The 25,297-nt window shown below is 47.8% G+C and overlaps 2 long non-coding RNA genes across 2 annotated transcripts; both read right to left on the bottom strand.

Moving 5' to 3' along the window:
- Window positions 1-2,803: 2,803 nt before the first annotated feature.
- LOC123494596 (uncharacterized) lies at window positions 2,804-5,039 on the bottom strand. Its single transcript, XR_006665815.1, has 3 exons — window positions 4,915-5,039; window positions 3,350-3,442; window positions 2,804-3,246 (listed from the first exon to the last, which is right to left on the bottom strand). It is a non-coding gene; the product is annotated as an uncharacterized lncRNA (long non-coding RNA).
- A 14,370-nt stretch (window positions 5,040-19,409) lies between these two features.
- On the bottom strand, window positions 19,410-23,048 carry LOC109771401 (uncharacterized). The gene is made up of 2 exons (XR_012187147.1): window positions 22,370-23,048; window positions 19,410-19,905 (listed from the first exon to the last, which is right to left on the bottom strand). It is a non-coding gene; the product is annotated as an uncharacterized lncRNA (long non-coding RNA).
- Between the last annotated feature and the right edge of the window lie 2,249 nt (window positions 23,049-25,297).

The following is a 25,297-nucleotide window of genomic DNA, read 5'->3' as shown; positions in this document are numbered from 1 at the left end:
GCCTACTAATAACCGTTCGATTACGATCTAATCTTCGTCTTCGTTCACCTCTCGCCCGCGTCTTCGTCAAACCAACACCGCACGACGCGCCTGGCCTTGAAGAACCGCCCGCACGTTCTCCGGCCGTCGCTGCCCCTCGTCGCCGGTCGCCCGGTCGCCGTCGCTGCCCTCGTCGCCTGTCGCTGTAGGTCCCCGTCGCTGCCCTCGTCGCCGGTCGCCGTCGTCGCTGTCGGTCGCCGTCGCCGTCTTCGTGCATGCAGCAGCCTGCTCCCGCGGTTGCAGCTCCCCATGGCGACGACCGCAGCTCCGGTGCGGCGGCACAACTCCGATGCAGCCGGCCATCCTCGTCGCCGGTTGCAGCATCAAAAATGGCATAGTCGCGTCGCTTACAACCAAAAAAGTGGTGGTAGCAAAAACCAATGCCGATTCAAGCAAATCAAACACACCATGGAAACAAAAAAAAGAAAATGAGGCATCGGTTCCAGCAAAAAACTCGCACAGGGTGGAACCAAAAACATGAAACACCGGTTCCAGCAAAAACATGATACGGTGGAAGCAAAACCAGACACCGGTTGCAGCAAAGTCAAGAGGCCGATAGCAAAAAAATGGGTTGTTTCCAGCAAAATCCGAAGACATTAGTAGCAAAAAAAAGGTTGGTTGTAGCAAAAAAAAAACTGGTTGCAGCACCAGCGTCGGGCCGTGGGCACCACCGTCAGGCCGTGGTCACCACCGCCGTGGGATGGCCCCCATTGGTTGTAGCAAATCCCGTCATCGGTTGTAGAAGCTTTTCTGTAAACGATTGAAACTTTTTTTGCACATACGATTTCAAAAGCTTTCTCTGTCGAACGGTTGCAACTTCGCTGATTGTGCAGAGTTTGGTTGTAGCTTTCTCTCTCGAAGGTTGAAGCTTTTTCCTCTACGGTAGAAGCTTTTCTGTAAACGATTGAAACTTTTTTCGTTTTGAGCAGCGCCTGGGTGAAAGCTTCCTCTATCGTTAAGTTGAAGCTTTTTTCGTTAAAGGTTGTAGCATTTTCTGTAGACGGTTGTAGCTTCCCTCGATAGCACTGAAGGTTTGCAGCTTTCTGTATATACGGTTGAAGCTTTTCATATAGAGTTTGAAGCTTTTTTTTTAGAGGTTGCAACACACGGGGGTCTGCGGCAGGTTCTGTAATGCCTCGCCTGCAGGTAGATGTGTGACGCCGACGGCCGTGTGACCGCCGCCGCAGATCTAGAAGAGGGGGAGGGGGAAGTGGGCAGATGGGGGGAGGGAGGAGGTGCGGAGGTCGTCCATGGCATTCTCGGCAGCAGCCGTGGTTTGGACGGCGCGGGGTTAGCGGAGAAGATGGGGAGAGGTTAGCGATGGGAGCCGCGTGGAGGGAGGAGGTGTGGATCTCGCCGGCGCGCGCTCCGCCTCGTATCTCCGGCCACCTCTGGTAGCAGCTCGCCGGCGCATAGTCGACGGGAGCCGCGGGGCGCGCTCGGAAGATGGGGGAGCAGCTGGGGAGCGAGAGAGCGGAAGAAGAAGGCAACCATAGCGAAGGGATAAGGTGGGGTCACGGTCTGTTCTGGCCACATGATGACTCTCAATCGAACGTCCCGCACGCGACCGGCCCAATGTTCGGCCGGCGCGCCGGGTATAAACGTTTCCCTTTTATTAAGGAGTCCCGTATCTCCTACAAGCGGCCGGTGTTGTGCAGCGGATTTTTTTTCTTATAATATGGCTCTCTTTGCTTGTTTGTTGATGCGGCTACTCTTTTATAAGTAAATCTCGTGGCTGATCCTGTTTAACTACAGCTGCGTAGCTCTTCTATACGGCGGACATGGACATCGTGACTCCCTGGTCAAACTCCATGGTGGCTGGGACGTGATTGTGGGCATGCACATGGCTCTTGGCTCTATATAATTAAGTTGCTCTTCTCGCAGGGAGAGCCATGCATGTCCCCCGAGTCCTCCTTTTATTGACCGTACCTTTTTTCCACTGGCTGCTTGATTCACGTACAACTGGACGGCCTAGCACAGGCAATACATGGCGTGATTGGTTGTATTTTTTTAAAAGATCCAGATTGCCTGGCTTTTCATTGATGGGAGTGTCTAGGTCTCAGTCGACTGAGACTTCGCAAAGTCTCAGTCGGCTGACGTCATCGCATGCAGATTAGGCCTGTTAAGTAGCTCTGTTTCTGCTGGGTTGAAACGGCTTAGCACCTGGGCTTATTTCGTTTTCCCCCTGTTTGTTTGTTTGTTACTTTGGGCTGGGCTTCTCACTTTGTTTGTCGTGGTTGAGGCTGGACCAACAAGCTGCTACTGTTGTATGGGCTTTCTGCTGGCTTTTTGCTGTTTGTCAGGCCTGTTTGCTAATGCTTAACGAAAAACCAAGCAGTAGACATTGTAAAAAGCATACAAATGGGTGATTGCATTTAACAAAAAGAGAGGTAGTTAGCTAAAAAGAAAAGGTGGATTTAACACAAACATAAAAAAGAGAAAGATAAATGATCACTTGATTCCCTCTCAAAACTTTACTGTGCAGTTAGCTAAAGAAAAAAATACTGCACCAAAATCATTCAAAAAAGTTATGCATCAGAGACAAGGATTATGATCTTGGAGTCTAAATTCAAATAAGGGAAAGTGAAAAACACAACGATTATGATTGATTCGGTTAGTAGTGCAGACTTGAGAAAGGTGTTGCTGAGTGAGATGCAGTTAGGCAAAAACAATACTTAATAAAAAGTAGCAGGTTTCTTTTTTCGTGTGTGAGGAAAAAGAAGAAGGACAACTAGCAGGTGGTCAAAGTCACAGCCTGGTTCGCGGTGTGGACATCCGATCCCAACCACAATGCTAGTCGCGCCACGCGAAGCATGCACGCACGCATACCCACACTTTGGCCGCTGCCGCCCACCCACGTGTCCCTCCGTTGCAAGTACTAGCTCAGCTCAGATTTGTGTGAGGGAATGGAGTCTGGCTAGAATTGCCTAGAAACAGAACTATGTATAACACAACACTGGCCCAGCTTGGTGTAGAACACACACATTGTCTCAAAACAAAAAATCAACTACCTCAGTATGCCAAATGCCTCAGAAAAAAATTCAAACAGGCATTGCCAAAAAATAATTGAACAATACATCAGTGACAACCAAGTACGACTAAAGCAACGGAAAACATGCCCCAAAAAATTCGTCATATCCACAAACTCCATCCCAGAATCTATATTCACACCATATACTCCATCTCCACAAACTCCATCTCCACAAACTTCATGCCCAAAAAAAAATTGATGATGAGATTCATAATAAAATGTACAAAAAAGGGGTTAAATCAAAACACAAAAAAATGATGATGAGATTCGAGTGCGTACAGTTTTAAGCTCTTGACCTAACCCTTCTTTCAAGGACGCCTTGGCTTTACTTTCGATCTCGTGTTCAATCTTCTTGCGGGCATCCATCAGACACTGCTCCATAAAAAAAAGAGGCACATTAATTTAAAAAATATAGATCACAAAAGTGGATTTACACACAAAAGACAAAAAAAGAAAAAGAAAAATGATCACTGGATTCCCTCTCAAAAACTTTACTGTGCCACTTAGCTAAGAAAATAAGATACAGAGCCGGGATATGGTTTAGAATTGGTTAAGAGGAATTTACGCATAGGAAAATAAACCGAACATTGTCCTCAAAGAGGAATATGGCCTAATATATACTTGATTTCTCAAAAAGAGTTGCAAGTAGCAGAAAGAGAATCACAAATAGTATCTTTTTTCGGTTTGAAACAGCGACAAAAAATTACCCCAAAAAAGACACCTGCCATCTTGGAGCATGCTGCATTCTTTCAAAAAAAAAATGGTTTGATCCGGCTGTATGTTTTGCTTCTAAACTCAGGGAGGATGTTTGCAACAAATTGTGCAGACCTAAATTGTAAAACGTTCTTAGGTGCGTACGTTCTCCTAAGATGCAATCTCAACAAAATACAAAATCCCTCCCATGCTCACAAATCCTTGAATGACTAGACAAGGGGACTAGACGCAACATATTCCAGTTAGCGAATTCAGCCAGGGGACAAGACGCAAAACATATTCCAGTTTGCGTGAATTCAGCGAGGGGACTACAAAACTCCTAAATTCTGCTATATACTAGCAGTTCTGGTGCCATCATTTACTTGTGAATCACAGATATATCTTGTTCAAAACATAAGTACAGATAAAAACATGTTCAAGTACACAAACTCTGAATTTTCAGGCAACAGAGTGCACAAACATTGTTCAAGTACAGGAATCATTCGCTCCAATTCCAGTTGGCAAATTCTGCAAGGGGACTAGACTTGACGCCGCATATCAAGATGTCAAAACTAAAAAACAAGCAGCAAACTGCAAAAACATGCATACATATCTGTCCATGATTCGTGTCCCCGCTCTCTAAATTGATTAGTTGCCGTTGTATTTGAGCAGCTCCCACATGTTAAGTTCAGAAAAAACACAAACAAAATAGAATGCCTTCTGACAGTGAACAGAATTAGACTGACGCTCTCATAGAGCACATAGTAAAATTCAGACATAGTCCTACTAAGTTCCCCATCCTGCTGACTGGGCGTGGCGCTGGCCGGGGTGCCGCCGGAGAACGATGGAGAAGACGGCTACACTGCCCCTGACACCTTCTCGTCGGGCAGCACCACCGGTGCCCATTTCACCTCACGGCCGACCACGCTAGTTCCCCCCCCCCCCCCATGCCCCATGCCGCTGCACGAAAACACACCAAAATCCCTCTTCTAGACTTGCAATTCCCTCACGGAATCGTGATTCTCAACAAATTATGAATCCTATACTGCAGAAAATGGACATCCGCAGCTCGATTTCACCTCGCGTACACGCAAACGGGGGCGCGATTGTGTGGGTGGAGGGGAGAGAGGGGAAAAGGGTCCGTAGCTCACCTCATCAGCGGGGCGCGAGGACTCTGGAGGGGCGCCGCCCAGCATCTCGCCGCGGGCGTCGACGAGCATCTCGTCGCCGGCGACTTCCACCCCGGAAACCTTGGATGTGACCGCCCCCGTGATGCGGCTTCCTTCCTTTCCCGTTCTCTCTCTGTGTCTATGTGCCGTTGGGTGACCTCTAGAAAGAAGTAGAGCCCGGGTCCACATTCCGGAGACTTAAAGAAAAGAAAAAGAAAATAGAAAACAGCAGCACACCGTGTATAGTCACTATTTTCCGTTGATTTGTTGGGCAATTATCTCTGCTTAATTAATCGCTAGGACAAATCTTTTGCCTCCGTTTCGAAAAAGCTCCTTTCCTTCACAAAAAAGTATTAAAAAATGTGTCCAAGGATCTGGACAAGTAACTCTTCTTCCTTAATATGCTCCTTTTATTTTTGAGAAAATGAGCTCCGTTGTTAGAATAAGATACAAAAAAATATTATTTTTTCTTAAATCCTTGGGAAAACAAAAAAATGCAAAAAGAAGAAAGTAAACAAATGTATATGAATTTTTTTTTCATAAATCCTCTACACAGTGAGGGTAGAGCATGCTTGATTTGTGTTCGCGAGCGTGGTTTAAAACAGCGGTGTTATGGTGCTCGTATGACACATAGTGAGGGTAGAGGATTCACGGGGGAGCTGCCCCCTTCCGACCAAGCAAAAAAAGTCTAGTTTGAGAAAAAAATTGTTTGTAAAAGAACATGTAGTTATACTCCAGGGGACAACGCTTGCAATTGCATGACTAGTTGTTGCCCTCTCTTATTGTCACCCTCTTCGGTAAAACAAAGGCCCCTAATTGCAACTAAGTTGGAAGACACTAAGTTCCGACCATGCTAGAAAAACATGCGGTTGCATGAGTATAGTTGGGCATGCAACTCGGCCCCATGTCGCTCAATGTTGCCCCCTCTGACAAAACAAAGCCCCCCTCCCCCCTTAGTTGCGACCAAAGCTAGAAGACGTGCAGTTGCGTGCCTGGTGTGGGACATGCAACTAGTCCCCATGTCTCTTGACGCCGCCCCCTCCAACAAAATAAAGCCCCTCCTTAGTTGCGACCAAAGCTAGAAGACATGCAGTTGCGTGCCTGGTGTGGGGCATGCAACTGGTCCCCATGTCTCTTGACGCCGCCCCCTTCGACAAAACAAAGCCCCTCCCTAGTTGCGACCAAAGCTGTAAGACATGCAGTTGCGTGCCTGGTTTGGGACATGCAACTGGTCCCCGTGTCTCTTGACGCCGCCCCCTCCGACAAAACAAAGCCCCCCTAGTTGCGACCAAAGCTAGAAGGCATGCAGTTGCGTGCCTAGTGTGGGAGATGCAACTGGGGCCCCATGTCTCTCGACGTCGCGCCCTTCCGACAAGAAAAAATCCCTCTAGTTGCGACCAAGCTAGAAGACATGCAATTGCGTGCCTGGTCTGGGACATGCAACTGGGCCCCCCACGCCGCGCCCACCGACAAGAAAAAAGCCCTCTAGTTGCGACCAAGCTAGAAGACATGCAGTTGCGTGCCTGGTGTGGGACATGCAACTGGGCCCCATGTCTCTTGACGCCGCCCCATTCGACAAAACATTGGGTAACCCCCCCTCCCCGAGTTGGGACCAAAAAACTAGAAGCCGCCCCTCCGACAAAGCATAAAAATGAAAAAGTCAAGTTGCGACCAAGCTAGAAGACATGGAGTTGCGTGCCTGGTGTGGGAGATGCAACTCGGGCCCCATGTCTCTCGACGCCGCGCCCATCGACAAGACAAAAGCCCTCTAGTTGCGACCAAGCTAGAAGACATGCAGTTGCGTGCCTGGTGTGGGACATGCAACTGGGCCCCATGTCTGTTGACGTCGCCCCATTTGACAAAAAATTGGGTACCTGCCCCCCTCCCCGTGTTGGGACCAGAAAACTAGAAGCCGCCCCTCCGGCAACCAACAAAAAATGGAAGTCAAGTTGCAACCCAGCTAGAAGACATACAGTTGCGTGCCTAGTGTGGGACATGCAACTGGGCCCCATGTCTCTTGACGCCGCTCCGGGTACCCCCCCATCCCTGAGTTGCGACCAAAAAACAAGAAGCCGCCCCTCCGGCAAACAACAAAAATGGAAGTCGAGTTGCGACCAAGCTAGAAGACATGCAATTGTGTGCCTGGTGTGGGACATGTAACTAGGCCCCCCAAGTCTCTCGACGCCGCGCCCATCGACAAGACAAAAGCCCTCTAGTTGCGACCAAGCTAGAAGACATGCAGTTGCGTGCCTGGTGTGGGACATGCAACTGGGCCCCATGTCTGTTGACGCCGCCCCATTCGACAAAAAATTGGGTACCTGCCCCCCTCCCCGAGTCGGGACCAGAAAACTAGAAGCCGCCCCTCCGGCAACCAACAAAAATTGGAAGTCAAGTTGCAACCCAGCTAGAAGGCATGCCGTTGTGTGCCTAGTGTGGGAGATGCAACTGGGACCCATGTCTCTCGACGTTGTGCCCTTCCGACAAGAAAATATCCCTCTAGTTGCGACCAAGCTAAAAGACATGCAATTGCGTGCCTGGTCTGGGACATGCAACTGGGCCCCCCATGTCTCTCGATGCCGCGCCCACCGACAAGACAAAAGCCCTCTATTTGCGACCAAGCTAGAAGACAAGCAGTTGGGTGCCTGGTGTGGGACATGCAACTGGGCCCCATGTCTCTTGACGCCGCCCCATTCGACAAAACATTGGGTACCCCCCCTCCCCGAGTTGGGACCAGAAAACTAGAAGCCCCCCCCTCCGACAAAGCATAAAAAAAATGGAAAAGTCAAGTTGCGACCAAGCTAGAAGACATGCAGTTGCGTGCCTGGTGTGGGAGATGCAACTCGGGCTCCATGTCTCTCGACGCCGCGCCCATCGACAAGACAAAAGCCCCCTAGTTGCGACCAAGCTAGAAGACATGCAGTTGCGTGCCTGGTGTGGGACATGCAACTGGGCCCCATGTCTGTTAACGTCGCCCCATTCGACAAAAAATTGGGTACCTGCTCCCCTCCCCGAGTTGGGACCAGAGAACTAGAAGCCGCCCCTCCGGCAACCAACAACAAATGGAAGTCAAGTTGCAACCCAGCTAGAAGACATGCAGTTGCGTGCCTAGTGTGGGACATGCAACTGGGCCCCATGTCTCTTGACGCCGCTCCGGGTACCCCCCCCTCCCATCCCCGTGTTGCGACCAAAAAACAAGAAGCCGCCCCTCCGGCAAACAACAAAAATGGAAGTCGAGTTGCGACCGAGCTAGAAGACATGCAATTGCGTGCGTGGTGTGGGACATGTAACTGGGCCCCCCATGTCTCTCGACGCCGCGCCCATCGACAAGACAAAAGCCCTCTAGTTGCGACCAAGCTAGAAGACATGCAATTGCGTGCCTGGTGTGGGACATGCAACTGGGCCCCATGTCTGTTGACGCCGCCCCATTCGACAAAAAATAGGGTACCTGCCCCCCTCCCCGAGTTGGGACCCGAAAACTAGAAGCCGCCCCTCCGGCAACCAACAAAAAAAGGAAGTCAAGTTGCAACCCAGCTAGAAGGCATGCAGTTGTGTGCCTAGTGTGGGAGATGCAACTGGGCACCCATGTCTCTCGACGTCGCGCCCTTCCGACAAGAAAAAATCCTCTCTAGTTGCGACCAAGCTAAAAGACATGCAATTGCGTACCTGGTGTGGGACATGCAACTGGGCCCCCCATGTCTCTCGACGCCGCGGCCACTGACAAGACAAAAGCCCTCTAGTTGCGACCAAGCTAGAAGACATGCAGTTGGGTGCCTGGTGTGGGACATGCAACTGGGCCCCATGTCTCTTGACGCCGCCCCATTCGACAAAACATTGGGTACCTCCCCCCTCCCCGAGTAGGGACCAGAAAACTACAAGCACCCCCCGACAAAGCATAAAAAAATGGAAATGTCAAGTTGCGACCAAGCTAGAAGACATGTAGTTGCGTGCCTGGTGTGGGACATGCAGTTGCGTGCCTGGTTTGGGACATGCAACTGGTCCCCGTGTCTCTTGACGCCGCCCCCTCCCACAAAACAAAGCCCCCCTAGTTGCGACCAAAGCTAGAAGACATACAGTTGTGTGCCTGGTGTGGGGCATGCAATTGGTCCCCATGTCTCTTGACGCCGCCCCCTCCGACAAAGCAAAAGGTACCTTCCCCCCTTCCCGAGTTGGGACCAGAAAACTAGAAGCCGCCCCTCCGGCAACCAACAAAAAATGGAAGTCAAGTTGCAACCCAGCTAGAAGACATGCAGTTGCGTGCCTAGTGTGGGACATGCAACTGGGCCCCATGTCTCTTGACGCCGCTCCGGGTACCCCCCCATCCCCGAGTTGCGACCAAAAAACAAGAAGACGCCCCTCCACCAAACAACAAAAATGGAAGTCGAGTTGCGACCAAGCTAGAAGACATGCAAAATTGCGTGCCTGGTGTGGGACATGCAACTGGGCCCCCCATGTGTCTCGACGCGGCGCCCATCGACAAGACAAAAGGCCCTCTAGTTGCGACCAAGCTAGAAGAGATGCAATTACGTGCCTGGTGTGGGACATGCAACTGGGCCCCCCATGTCTCTCGACGCCGCGCCCATCGGCAAGAAAAAAAGCCCTGTAGTTGCGACCAAGCTAGAAGACATGCAGTTGCGTGCCTGGTGTGGGACATGCAACCGGGCCCCATGTCTGTTGACGCCGCTCTGGGTACCCCCCCCCCCCCCCCCATCCCCGAGTTGCGACCAAAAAACAAGAAGCCGCCCCTCCGGCAAACAACAAAAATGGAAGTCAAGTTGCAACCCAGCTAGAAGACATGCAGTTGCGTCCCTAGTGTGGGACATGCAACTGGGCCCCATGTCTCTTGACGCTGCTCCGGGTACCCCCCCCCCCCCATCCCCGGGTTGCGACCAAAAAACAAGAAGCCGCCCCTCCGGCAAACAACAAAAATGGAAGTCGAGTTGCGACCAAGCTAGAAGGCATGCAACATTGCGTGCCTGGTGTAGGACATGCAACTGGGCCCCCCATGTCTCTCGACGCCGCGCCCATCGACAAGACAAAAAGCCCTCTAGTTGCGACCAAGCTAGAAGACATGCAGTTGCGTGCCTGGTGTGGGACATGCAATTGGGCCCCATGTCTGTTGACGCCGCCCCATTCGACCAAAAATTGGGTACCTGCCCCTCCCCGAGTTGGGACCAGAAAACTAGAAGCCGCCCCTCCGGCAACCAACAAAAAATGGAAGTGAAGTTGCAACCCAGCTAGAATGCATGAAGTTGCGTTCCTAGTGTGGGGAGATGCAACTGGGGCCCCATGTCTCTCGACGTCGCGCCCTTCCGACAAGAAAATATCCCTTCTAGTTGCGACCAAGCTAGAAGACATGCAATTGCGTGCTTGGTCTGGGACATGCAACTGGCCCCCCATGTCTCTCGACGCCGCCCCCTCCGACAAGAAAAAAGCCCTCTAGTTGCGACCAAGCTAGAAGACATGCAGTTGCATGCCTGGTATGAGACATGCAGTTGCGTGCCTGGTTTGGGACATGCAACTGGTCCCCGTGTCTCTTGACGCCGCCCCCTCCGACAGAACAAAGCCCCCCTAGTTGCGACCAAAGCTAGAAGACATGCAGTTGCGTGCCTGGTGTGGGGCATGCAATTGGTCCCCATGTCTCTTGACACCGCCCCCTCCGACAAAACAAAGCCCATCCTAGTTGCGACCAAACTAGAAGACATGCAGTTGCGTGCCTGGTGTGGGCATGCAACTAGTTCACATGTCTCTTGACGCCGCCCCCCTCCGACAAAACAAAGCCCCTCCTAGTTGCGAACAAACTAGAAGACATGCAGTTGCGTGCCTGGGTGTGGGACATGCAACTACGCCTGATGTCTCTCGACGCCGCCCCATTCGACAAAAACAAAAGGTACTCTCACCCCCCTGAGTTGCAAGCTAAAAACTAGAAGCCGCCCATCTGACAAAGCATAAAAAAATGGAAAAGTCAAGTTGCGACCAAGCTAGAAGACATGCAGTTGCGTGTCCTAGTGTGGGAGATGCAACTCGGGCCCCATGTCTCTTCGACGCCGCGCCCTTCCGACAAGAAAAAATCCCTCTAGTTGCGACCAAGCTAGAAGACAAGCAGTTGCATGCCTGGTGCGGGACATGCAACTGGGCCCATGTCTGTTGGCGCCGTCCCATTCGACAAAACAAAAGGTACCTTCCCTCCTCCCCGAGTTGGGACCAGAAAACTAGAAGCCGCCCCTCCGGCAACCAACAACAAATGGAAGTCAAGTTGCAACCCAGCTAGAAGACATGCAGTTGCGTGCCTAGTGTGGGACATGCAACTGGGCCCCATGTCTCTTTACGCCGCTCCGGGTACCCCCCCCCCATCCCCGTGTTGCGACCAAAAAACAAGAAGCCGCCCCTCCGGCAAACAACAAAAATGGAAGTCGAGTTGCGACCAAGCTAGAAGACATGCAATTGCGTGCCTGGTGTGGGACATGTAACTGCCCCCCCCCCCATGTCTCTCGACGCCGCGCCCATCGACAAGACAAAATCCCTCTAGTTGCGACCAAGCTAGAAGACATGCAGTTGCGTGCCTGGTGTGGGACATGCAACTGGGCCCCATGTCTGTTGACGCCGCCCTATTCGACAAAAAATTGGGTACCCCCCCCCCCCCCCGAGTTGGGACCAGAAAACTAGAAGCCACCCCTCCGGCAAGCAACAAAAATGGAAGTCAAGTTGCAACCCAGCTAGAAGGCATGCAGTTGCGTGCCTAGTGTGGGAGATGCAACTGGGGCCCCATGTCTCTCGACGCCGCGCCCACTGACAAAGACAAAAAATGCCCTCTAGTTGCGACCAAGCTAGAAGACATGCAGTTGCATGCCTGGTGTGGGACATGCAACTGGGCCCCATGTCTCTCGACGCCGCCCCATTTGACAAAAACATAGGGTAGTCGAGTTGCGACCAAGTTAGAGAAGACATGCAGTTACGTGCCTAGTGTGGGATATGCAAAATGGGCCCCCGTGTCTCTCGACGGCTCCCCCTCCGACCAAACAAAAAGGTGCCCCCCCCCTACTCCCCGCGTTGCGACCAAGAAAACAAATGTCCCCTCCCCTAGTTGCGACCAATGTAGAAAAGACATGCAATTTTACGTGCCCCCTAGTGCGGAACATGTAAATTGGGGGCCATGTCTTTTGACGCCGCCCCCTCCAACAAAACAAAGGCCCCCCCCCCCTAGTTGCGACAAAAAAACATGTAATTGCCCCCAGTAATCATTTTAGAAAAAAAAAACATGCAAGCAAAATTAGATCACGACAGGCTTAAAAAAATCAATAAAGTTTCATCGTCCACATTCTCCATTCGTTTGTGTGTAAGGAGCGTGTTCCTCGACACCACAATTAAAAACACATAAGCTGGTTGGATAGCATGGAAAAAAAATAGACATGTATAGAGGAAGTCTGCTGTCCTTGAAACGAATACAGTAGCACATTTTGACATTTAAAAAAAAGCATGTACACATAAATTAAAAAGTATATGTATGGTTACTGAAAAAATCAACAACAAAACTTAGGTGAAACACTTGAATATAATGTAGAAAAAAGTTCCCATCATATATTATTCAAGCCGCATTGTTCGGTGGACACATAGGAAACGCAAACTACACTGACAGGTTCAACATGGCATAAAAATGAAAAAATGTTCGTCATACAGACTTCGACACAGAAATATATAGAATACCCAAAAGATGAGTATTATAGACGCAGCTCTGCTTGTCATCAGTTGATGTGGCTGCTGCCTAGCCAAGCTTCTTCGAGATAACCAGGACATGGACATCATCCCTCTCGCTGCTCTTGAAGCCAATAAGAACAGCTGTGTTGACTTTGAGTCCTCTGCTAGCTGCGAAGTCTTTCCACTTCTTGCTGCCAAACACAATGTGGCCATCATCAGCAGTTTTGTATGAGATTTTTTTGAATCTCCGACCATCCACAGAAATACCAACAAACCCCTGTTCTTCAAACGGCGTGGCAGCAGCAACTTTCTTGGGTATTTTCTATCAAAAAAAAACACAAACAGACACGAAAAAATATGAGTGTTTATATCAAAACAATCAAACTTTCTTTGGTCTTTGAATAATTTAAAAAACGGGTAAAAAACACAATTCAGATTTTTTTGCTTGGAAAAGAGCGTACTGGAAAAAAAAACTTAGCATGAATACATGTTCAAAACATGCTTGCAGATACTAAAAACTAATACATTTTTTTTTTTTTGGTTCAGAATCCATATTACCCCCGCCCCTTCTCTTTCAAGGAATCATATTTGCATTGTGTGTTCACATATATATGCCTGTAGCATACACATACAAAAAAAAAGAAAAAACGAAGACAAAGAGATACATACCATCATGCCCAAGCGAATGTCAGTCCTTGTGAGGCGGTGAACAAAAGCAAACCTGATGAAACCATCACTGAGAGGCAGCAGCCCTTGTAGCTGAACATCCTCTGTCTCATTAAGCAAAAGCCCCCCTAGTGCGAACAATGCCTTCACCATCATCGCTTGAAGCTTCTCCATCCTCATTACCTGAATCTGAATCTTCAATGGGATCACCCTCTTCCATAGGCTGTTCATCTTCAGAGCCGTTGCCCACCTGGAACCACAAAATAGATGCCGTAGGCGAAGGTTCATCCAGGTAGAACACCACCATCTGACCCTTGCCCAGATTGTTGTCTTCATAGAACTTCCTCCAACCTCTCCCATACATAGCGCTCTTTCTGCGACCCTTGTAACACTTTACAGTGTATGCCCGTTGGTTTGCCACAAACGTCACCTTCTATCCTGTCGCATTGTTGAAACAGGCCCTTTCATTGCAAGGCACAACCTGATTTGAACAAAAAAAAAAGTTAGGAGTGATGTCACGACAAAAAGTTGTGAGTATTGTGATGACATTAGTACAAAAAGTTAGGAGTGAGTTACCCCTGCATTCTTGAACTCCTCCCATGGAAGCATGCTGAAACCGCTTCCCTTGTTCTCATACTTGCAATGGTTGAAACAAACTCCACAAACCCCCTGTACACATCAAAAAAGGAAGCAAAAAAAATTAGAATGGATAACTCACTAAAAATAACACTTTATAGTGTCATTCTTTCACCTCAGAAACATATATATATTTCACAATATATTCATGCAGCTTAATGACTGCGAAAAAAGCCCAAAAACCATGCTTACCCGATGGTACAACCAAAACAAAAGTACTTATGCTGTAAAAAGACTAGTAGTTTCAGTTTCAGGAAAGAGAAGAAACGAAAGTATTGTTGTACATGTGGTTACTATTACGCTCTTCTGGAAAAAAAAGGAATTACAAACAAAAAGTAGTTTCGAATAGCTTCACACAGGGTCCGTTCAGGTTCCTGAAATTAAATCCTGCCCCCCAAAAATGACAAAAATCTTGCTTTTTAATACATTTTTATGACTAAATTAATTCAGAAACGATGCTAATCTAGGCTAAGATATTTCATTTTTTGCTACTCGACAGATCAGAAAATACTCCTGTGATGGTCATGAGTCTAACCTCTGAACTAAATGTACCTACATAGAAAAATGGTGGTGCTACTAGTACTACTTCCAGTAAAAAAACAAAAAAGATACTAATCACTATTATAGCTACTTGGCTATAATAGTTCATGTATTGTTAACAAATTTAGTATCCAATGCAATTTATTTTGCAAAAAAAGAAAAGTGTACAAAAATGAATATGCATGCATGTACATCTCCAGCACCTTACTGAACCTAACTGAACTTCAGACTAAAGAAGTACAATTTACTTGGTTCAGACTAAAGAAGTACAATTTACTTGGCTTTACATATGAAGAAGCAGAAAAAGAACCAGACTAACTGAACCTAACTGAACTTAAACACACAAAAACAGTATGATCTGCCACACTCTCCAGCACCTTACAACTGCATGAAAAAACACACAAAAACACCTCCAAATCTATTGGCTGCTTGAACAATAAGGACACGAGAAAATAACTAAAAAATCCTAGAGTTGACTATAGAGTTGAAGCTATTAAACTTCGCTTGATCCACACAAACAACTACCCTAATCTCTTCAGATATGAGGTATATCACCAACAAGAACTTTGGCAGTATGATCTGCCACACCGACATTGCCGATCGACGTGCGTGAGCGAGGGACACTATTTTTTTCTCGAATACGCACGACTGTGCATATCATTCATTAAGCGAGAGACACTATTGTGCATTCAACATGCAAAAAAAACATAAAAAAATATAAACTATGGACGCAATTCTCTGCTTCAAACTACTAATCAGATATTTAATACAAAAAGAAAAAGAACGGTACCTCATCTTGCGGGGGAATTATGGACATACAAAAATCCTATCTACTCTACTGGATACATGGGCACAGTAACACATTCCTACATTGCAGCAGACATGAACTTAGCTTGGGCGAGGACCTCATTTTCAGACTAGGAAGCTAACAAAAAAATTGAAATTAAAAAGACTAAAAAGTGAGGTTAACTTGGCGTTAGGTCTGCACCACCTAAAAAAAAGGCCTAGCAGCCGCTTACTCTGGCCGCCCCCTTTGAGACACTACAAAAATACAACTTGAACTTGTTCGTACAAACTACCACCTCCAAAATCAATCCTCCAATTTGTTGATTGCTTGAACAAGTAAGGATACAAAAAAATGCCTATAAATCCTGGAGTCCATCGTAGACTTGAATCTACTAATCTACACTCGATCCACTAACAAAACTACCCCCCCCCCCAATCCCCTACAGATCTACGGTGTAGCATCAGCAAAAACAAGACAGAAAGAAGGACCCCAATCCCCTACAGATCTACGGTGTAGCATCAGCAAAAACAAGACAGAAAGAAGGATGGAGAAGAAAAATTAGGGGGGAACCCACTGCGGCAAATTTGACAATTTTGACCTATAGTTGAAATCAGTTCACAGAATGAACTGTCCGTGAAACTATTTCACTCCCCTGACCCTTTTGTGTAGCGCCCGCCACGCCGGCGCCACACCCTACTGTGTAACGCCTCACGGATAGGCGCTACACGGCCAGCGTCGCACTCATATGTGCCCAAGTCAGCGTGCAGCGCCTGAGAGCTAGGCGCCACACTACACAGTGTAGCGCCTGGCTCCTGGGCGTTGCACTAGTGCAGCGCCTGGCTCCTGGGCGTTGCACTAGTGCAGCGCCTGAGAGTTAGGCGCCAAGGGTCAGCCGTGTGAAATAGTTTCATGGACAGTTCATTCTGTGATTTGATTTCAACTATAGGTCAAATTTGTCAAATTTGCCACTCACTGCATCAGCAGCGCCGGCCATTCCCCTCTCTCGTCCTCTGGTTCGTCTTCTGATTTGATATTGGGGAATGGAGAGAGACGATGTGGATTGAGCTCTGACTGCCCGTTCACCTCTTCTTAATCACCATGGGGGCGGCCGCTTCCACTTCTAAAAAATCAAAACAGCAAAAAAAAGCCCGCATGGAAAAACAGCCCAGCCCATTAAAAAAAGCAAACGCTCGCGCGGGATCGCGGTTCCACAAGAAGAAAAGGAAAATGGGCCGGTCCACGCCTTACACAGGCCGAAACAAGGGACAACCAGCCTCAGCGCGAATCTACACGCTGCTCAACATCGGACAGCTGAGCAATCGACTGAGACTTCGCCAAGTCTCAATCGACTGATTTTTAGCGGATCCGTTCATTGATTTAGCAGAGAGGAGAATACAAAAAGTTCTAACTGATCGAGAACGCGATCAGTAGCAGAGAGTTGAAAACAAAAAATTTGAGCTAGCAACTGGAGAAGCCCAAAAGCTAGCCTGAAGATCAAAAAACTTATATCTCACGTTTGGTCCCCGAAAGGGGTCTCCAAACAGGCTGCGCCGGCAAGGCGCCATTGTTCCAGGTCGCATTTGATAGAGCCGATGATGTCGCTGGCGCTTGGCTGCTTGTTCTTGAAGGTGCAGCAGTTTCGCTCCAGCCAAATGTGCCAAGAGATTAGGGCGGTTAGCGACAGTATCCCTCTCCTGTGGCCCGGCTCCGTCTTGTCTGCGATCATGGCCACCACCTCCATGGTCGAACTGGGCGGTGACCAGCCCGCAGGGCACAGGGCGGCACATCCCTTCCATGCCGCTGCACGTTGCCAAACCTCTCTGGCCATCGTGCACTCCCAGAAGAGGTGCACCGACGTCTCGAGGTTCCGATTGCAGAGCTGCCAGAAGTAGGCGTTTTCCCAGCCCCGTCTCTGCAGCCGATCATTGCAACATAGCCGGTTGTGGTGCAGGAGCCAGCAGAAGAACTTCACTTGCCCCGTTGCCCAGGTCTTCCAGATGAGGTTTTTGAGCTCAGAGCGCGGTTGGCTAGAAAACTGCATGGCGTAGGCCGCGCGCGCGGAGTACTCGGCGCCGCCCGCCGTCCAACAGATTTCGTCGCGCATGGCGCCATCGAGCGTGATGCGCGCCGCTCTGATGAGCCTGAGCAGCTGAACGAATTGCGGCAGGATGTTGGTGGTGTTGCCATGTCGCAGGTCATGGATCCATTTGTCCTCGTGGAGCGCTGCTGCCACCGTCCGGTGCTTGCGGATGGAGTGGTTGAAGAGGTCCGGGAAGGATTGCTTGAGGGGGCGGCCGCCAATCCAGTTGCAGTGCCAGAAGGTCGTCTGCTCGCCGCTTCTGATGGTGACTACCGTTGCCCCCGCGAACAGGGCGCGATCTGTGTCGTCGCACGGTGTGCCCGATCCCACCCATGGTCTGTCAGGGCACTTCCAGGCGAGCCAGAGCCATCGAAGCCGCAGGGCCGCGGCGAACCTGGCCATGTCCGGGATGCCCAGGCCGCCGCGATCGACGGGAGAGGTGACCACCTGCCAGCTAACTTTGTTGTTTCCTCCTATGAGGGCATGTACAACGCGGGCTCTTAGCGCGGACGCCAGGGTTAATTTCCTGGCAGTTACGTACAAATCCCACTTGAATCCAGAAAAGTTATTAGCGTCGATGCAAAAGCTTTCCCCGGGCGCTCCATCCCTTTTTCCTCCCACGCTAGCCATCGTTCTATTCTCTTTTTTTACTCGTGTAGCGCCTGGACTTCGCTGCTTGCGTTGGAGGCAGAGACTATAATACGGATGCTAAATCAAAATCTATTTTTTTATTTGCTGATAAGCGCCTGTTCAAGCGCTTGGCAGTGTAGATGCCCTGAGCTCCTCCTCCTGGGCCCAGTGGAGCGTGGTTAGTTGTAGGCCAAGAGATGAAAAGAAACGTCCTGGGTTCGATCCCCACCAGGCCATTAATTTTTTCCTCCTGTAGAGGCCCATCAGGACTGCGTTTGGTTGGTTTGTTTGATGGGCTGAGCCCACGCTAGCTGGTTGTGGCGTATCAGTTTTCGTTTGGACAGTACCGCACTAAGTTTTCGATGGTAAGAAGTAATAGTACCACCTCAAATGTAGAAAATAATATAGGTGAAAAAAACTGAAAGCATAATTTTATAGAAAGAAGCGTATTATGAAGGTGAACCCACCGAGTCAATCCGTGCTTTATTATTAGGGAGAGACTAGTACAAATGCCCGTACGTTGCACCGAGCGAAAAATGAAATATAACCAACTCTACGTGCCATTATGCAATATTTTTAATCCAATTTTTGCAAACCTCATAAATAAGGTTACACCGAGTATTCTTTTTGTACGATAAAATTTGGACGTAGCCTAAAAATGTTCGTAATTACCTGTTTCAGCTCCGCACTTTCATTTTATACGAAAAATGCAATTTTATCAATATTTTTTTCTTTATAAAAACACGAATTTTTTACTTTGAGAAAGTGTTTTTTAAAATTTTGAGAATATTTTTTAAATGGTATCATTTCTATGGTGATGATTTTTTTAAAATATTATATTTCATTTATAATTTATTTTGCACTATTTTTTGGGCTCGGTCCATTGACATTTGGCCCACGATAGTAAGTCCAACCCAAACTGCACCCACAGCAGGCAACAGTGGCCACACACCAAACCGAATTGTCTCAAAAAAAAAAAAACAAACCGAATGGGTGTTTGGTTAGGCGCACAAGCAGCCGCCAGACGATCACCTTGTCTTCGTGCCGCTCCCTCCTTCGATTCCAAATGAATCCCCATTTCCTAACCTAGCTGAACTACTGAAGGCAAGGGTGGCAAGCGATTGCAGGTTCGGCTCCGGCGGCGGCACTCTTCGGCTCTCCCACTATCTCATATCACTCCCCTCCCCTCCGGCCGGATCCCTCGGCCTCTCCCTCCCCTCCCCTCCGCCTTCGGCCTTCTCGGCCTCTCCTCCACCTCCGGCCTCCCCGTCATTGTAGGCACTGGGCACTCTCCACAGCTGACGGTTCACATTAGGCTCCGGAATCTGGCCTCCTCACCGTCGCCATCAGTGCCACCATCGTTGCCAACCACACACATGTGCAACACACGTGTCCACCAATAAGTATAAACTTGACCGTGCTGAAAGGACTGGATATTTTAAATTATAGTTGAACATAAGAATTTTAGCATTCCTTTGAAAAAAAGAATTAATACATGTGGGAATGTCTAATGCATATGGTTCATAGACAGGTTGTGGGGGTTTCACAAAAGAAATAGAACATTACAAACTGTAGGCTCCTCGTACAGAAGATCAGATATACTGAAGAGGCCTCTAATGTGAAAATCAACGAGGTTACATCTGCTTTCAACATACTATAGATACAATCAACCAAATAGGACTACCCAACAGATTGGAAACAGGGCAATCATGTAGGGCAATGACCTCACTATCCATGTTGTTGCTGTCATTGAGCACGACACAATATCCGTTGGAGTCTGTCTCCCTTGAACCACACAATCTCCAGTGGTCCCAAGCTAAGCTAGGCTCGCCCGAATCACAATTTCACGGAGGACATTGTTGTATCGACTAATGACTGAATCTCGGCTTCTCTGTTTTCCATTGAAGAAAAGTAGACACAATCCATCATAGTGTAACTGCAACTATTTACGCAAGGCCATAAATTTCTTAGATTTTGAATCCAGATTGGACCATATATTTATTAGCAAAAAAGACAGCATTCGAAAAAACAAATATTGTACTAGAACATGCATTTTTAGACCTTGATACCAAAATAATGGAGAGCAATGGAATTAAAATAAAGTATAGTGCAACGGATCAAGAATTTTTTATTAGCATGGTACTTGTAAAGGTATTATGACCTGTAAGGCCCAGGTGGAGAAAGAGTTGTACCTCATATGCACAACTTAACAGGAAGAACCACTAAATCACTACCAAGATTCCAAGACACATATACCATATATATAAGCTATTGTCAGCAAATGCGAAAATCTGAGGACGCCGATAAGTACCGGACGTTCGGGCTGTAGACACCCCGGCCCGAACGACTCGTTCGGGAGGGCAGGGGCATCGACCGAACGATTTCGTTCGGGAGAAGAACGAACCAGCGCGAACGCCCCATCCACCGGGCCCTACAGGCCTTTTTTCTGTGAAAAAAGGCCCATGTTAAGTTATGACTAGTAAAAACGCCCAGTTTTTCTGTACCTTTTTTTAGCAATAGTTTTTCTGTAAACTAATGAACTACTAGACTTCTGCACGGCAAAATTTCCATGGTCTTTTGCCATTCTATTAAAGAAATTGCCATGTTCAAGTTTATGTTTTCATAAATGGCGTAAAAAGGAAGAAGTCATAGCAAATCTGCATCTTTACAATACAAAAAGTTGCCAACACTACGAAGTTCACAAAAAAGGAAGAAGTTGCCGTGGCAAGTTTGCCAAGTTTTTGTACATCTTAGGTTACCATGTTTTTGAACATCTTTTGTTGCCATGGCAAGTTTGCTATATTTTTTGAACATCTTAGTGAAAGAAGTTTGCCATGTGTTTGTACAAACTTAATTAAAAAAAACGTTGCCATGTTTTTGCACATATTAACTTTGCCATGGCAAGTTTGCAAATGTTTTTGACATCTTACATTGCCATGGCAAGTTTGCAAATGTTTTTAAACATCTATAATGTTGCCATGTTTTTGAACATCTTTAGTTGCCATGGCAAGTTTGCATGTTTTTCAACAAGTTATTTAAAGAAGTTTGTCATGTTTTTGAACAAAGTTAATTAAAAGAACTTACTATGTTTTTGCACATATTAAAGGTTGCCATGTTTTTGAACATTTTAAAATGCCATGGCAAGTTTCCTAAATTTTTGAACATCTACAAGATCATGGCATGTATTTTAACACCTTAAGTTGTCATGGCAAAGTTTGCCATGGTTTTGAACACCTACAACTTTGCCATGGCAAGTTTGCATGTTTGTGAACATGTTAATTAAAGAATTTTTCCATGGCATAAATGGAATTAAATTTGCCATGGCAAAAAAATGGAGTAAAAAAGTTGCCATGATCCATCAAAATAAATTTGCCATGGTAGAGAATGAAAACAAATGTCACGTTCTAGTCAGTTTGCCACCTATGACATTTTGAAAAAAATTGTCATGTTCTACTCAGCATCAACTCAAGTGAGTCAGGAATCTAAGTACACTAAATAGTAGGAATGGGAAATCTACTAAAACTTGTTTGATAATTTGCCATGTTGTGCACAAAAAAAAAGTCATATTCTACTCAAGTTTTCCATCTTCGACATTATCTACAAATTTGCCATGTTCCAATGGCAGCTAGCACGAGTGCATCTACAGATTCATTTCATGCATCAGGCTATATTAAACTTGCCATGGTCCATATAATAAGTTTGTCGTTTAGAGAAATAAAATCTAGCATACATTTGAAGAAAATGGTGGCAAACTATTTTAAGGATGGCAAGATTGCCATGTTTTAGAAACTTCCAAAAAAAATTGTTTGTTTTTAACGGCAAAACACCCCGTAATAACACATCTTAATTTGCCATGGCAAAAAACACGTGGAACTTGCCATGGCAAACTTAACTATATTGACATGGCAAATATATCACATGGACCATGGCAAAATAAATTAAAATTTGCCATGTCATTAAAAGTGAAAATGCCATGGCAATAATAGTGTCAAATTTGCCATGGCAAAAAAAGAGAAAAAATTGCCATGGTGTGTGGATTGCCATGATCCATTGTAGAGAATGAAAATAAATGTCACATTGTACTCAATTTGCCACCTATGATATTTTTAACAGAATTGCGATGTTCTACTCAACATCAACTCAAGTGAGTCAAGAATCTAAGTACACTAAATAGTAGGAATGGAAAATCTAATAAAAGTTGTTTGATAATTTGCTATGTTCTGCAAAAAAAATGTCAAGTTCTACTCAAATTTGCCATCTTCTGCACCTAAATAGCTCTGTCATCATCTGCACCTAAAATAGACTATAAATGAATATGAGCATCAACCAAAAATTGCCATCATTTGCACCTAACATAGCCCCTTTCACAAAAAAAAATGAAGAGAAGAAGGAGAACAGGAAGACACCTGAATACCTGCAGGCGTCTCACTACCTGACAGTAGCGACACATAGCAGCGATAGCAAAAAATAGTGCATGACGGCCTCCGGCCTAGAATTCCCGGCAACCGCAGCGCCCGTAGAAGACGAGCAGGAGGGTCCCGTCGCCCATGGGCATCGCCTGGTCACCGTGCTAGGAGAGACATGACGGCGGAGGGTGCCGCGGTGTAGGATGGCACCCTCGCCTCCTGGCGGCCGCGCAACAGACAAATTCCCCGGCGTCCGATAAGCCGGAGGAGACGACGAGGAGGGTTCCGTCGCTCATGAGGAGGAGGGCGCCAAGGTGCTGGACGGCGCCGTCGCCTCCAGCCGCGCCGTCACGACGGGTGCGAAGGTGCGCGGCGGAGGAGACGCAGCTCGGAGCGATGGCGGACTCCGATGGCGTCGGGGACGGTCAGCTCGGCGACGGCGATTAGCGCGCAGATGGCGGCGGCCTCGGCGACCGCCGCGTCACTCGCCCCTCGGCCTCCGCCCACGACAGCAGATGGAGACGCTCGGCTCGGACCCGGAGCACGCCGGCCTGGTGCTCGGCGCCGGCGAGTATCGCAGCCAGCTGCGGCGGTCGGCCTCCGCGGCTCCGCTCACCGTCTGCGGTGGCTGGGTCAGTGTGTGTGGGATGAAAGGATAAGGATGAAGAGAGCGTGTGGCAGGGGAGGAAGCATTCGTTCGGGATGAGGATCACTTTTACCGAACGATTTCACTAGCTGACGTAGCCGTGGACCTCTGCTTTAACATGCTTTAGGATCAGTGCTAACATCCTATGATCAAAAGGTCGTTCGGGGCGAGAGCGTAAAAGTTGGACGTTCGGAAGTTATTGATTTCGAAATCTGAAGATTGTTAGCAAATCCATTGAGAGTAGCACTGTTACATATGCAAATCATCATACTGATTAGAAGAGCATACGCTGTGCCTCCTCGGTCACTACACCGAGCCGAGTCTTCTTGGTAGCCGCCTCGGCCTTGGCAGCATGCAGCCCCTGCCTTGGTGTGTCCACGATGGTTCGGACGAGTCTCCAGTCCGTGCTGCCAATCCTTATGAACTGCCAAGTTTCAGTACCAGTGCAAAACAAGAGTAAATATTCACATCAACCTAGTGCAAAGCTAGCTACCTGGCACTTACATCTGCCATTCAGAAAAATGTGTATGACAAGATGGGTTTATAAGATCTTATTATGCAATTCCCCAATGGAAGTTCTAATGCAGCACATTAATTACACATATCTCATATGCTTGTAAAGTATAGATGACTAATTTATAATCATGGTTGCCAAGTTGAAAATAAGATCTCGCATATGGACTGACATATTCTAAACACAGTATTACAATCTCCATCACAACGGTTCAGAGATGAATGGCAGGCATAGAAAAGTAACTGAAAATTGCTGCAACTCACGTCTGACAAAACTCGAAAGTCAAAACTTTTCACCAACAGAGGTATATATAGGGGAGCCAATATATACATGGAACAGTGTGCAGTGCATGTAGTAATTAAACACAGGGCAAAATGTCTATCTAACCTGTGAAGTTTAATCCTAAGCGAGTGTGACATCAATGAGTCATCAAATTACGTTTCAGGGAATAAGATGGAGGAGGCACATATATCCAACCATTTTCTCTGTGCAAAAGAGAGCTGGTCGGCAACGCTCGAGCGAGGTTGGCCCCTGGGGCTTTAAACAGCCGCATGCGAGATCAAGGCGCCCGCACGACAACGTGATTCAGTGGTCCTTAGAGGTAGCGACACCACAATTTAGTATTTCAAATAAATGTCCTACTCAGTCAAAGTAAGAGAAAACTAATTCAAAGCAAAGACGAAACAAAAATTTGGGACATTGGTAAACACGGTAAAACATGAAGATATATCAGCTATAATCTTTACGTCCACATTGGGACACTGGTAAACAAGGTAAAGCATGAAGATATATCAGCTAGAATCTGACCTCCACATTGCAGTAAAAAGTACCGAGAAACAATGTAAAACATGACGAAGATCAGCTAGAAGTTGTACCTCCGCATCGAGATGCTGACAAAATACTCGTCAACGGAAGTGCAGGGACGTATTGCTGAGTAAATAGGCAATTTTTCGACTAATTTAATCCATAGATAAATCACTAGCATGGCATTGACTGAATTGATGAAGTACTTACACATACTACTAGTACTGTTAATACGAAAATAAACAGGAGCGGGATAAACGCGTTATACCCTCCAGTGGGCCATGCAGACGCCGCGGTGGTGGTGGCAGCAGCAGCGTCCTCGGCGGCCTTCTTGTCGGCTTCAGCTTTCTCGGCGGCGGCACGTTCGGCGTCGGTGGACATGGTGATGACGAGGACAACGCGGACGTAGACGAACGACGAGCAGTCGCTTCCCAAAAACCTATTCGCCTCTCTCCCGTACAGGAATCGGAGAGACGGGGTTTCGGAGACCTGCTCTCCCGTCGACCGTGTACGCGGCGGACGGGATGGAGTCACCGGCGGTAGCAGCAGCAACGGAACCACAGTGGGCGTGCGCGTGGAGCAGATGCGATGCGATCTAATCAAGGCAGCTAGGGTTCGGAGACACCGTACACTGCGTGGAGAGACATGGGCTCGACCCACGTCCATGACAGCCAACGATCCGACGTCTCAGACCGTGGCCCAGCTGTCGGAAACTCTCCGTTAGCGACTGGCAAAAATAAGCGCGTAGGTGTGAGCTCGGCTCGGCTCACGCGCGCCGCGGCGCGTCGTGACGAGGCGTGGCGTGGCGAGGCGGGCGGCGGAGGAGGAGTGCGCGAGGGCCTCATCTCTTCTCAAGCTCCAATAGTATGTAGAAGAGAATCCCTTATAAGGAGGTCCAACTCCTCTTCCACTTCCGGGGTGGAACTAAACTTCTCACTACACCTAGTGCCATGTAACTGATACG

Source organism: Aegilops tauschii, chromosome 6, assembly GCF_002575655.3.
Source record: "Aegilops tauschii subsp. strangulata cultivar AL8/78 chromosome 6, Aet v6.0, whole genome shotgun sequence".
Taxonomy (NCBI): domain Eukaryota; kingdom Viridiplantae; phylum Streptophyta; class Magnoliopsida; order Poales; family Poaceae; genus Aegilops; species Aegilops tauschii.
This window is presented reverse-complemented; position numbering and strand designations above follow the sequence as displayed.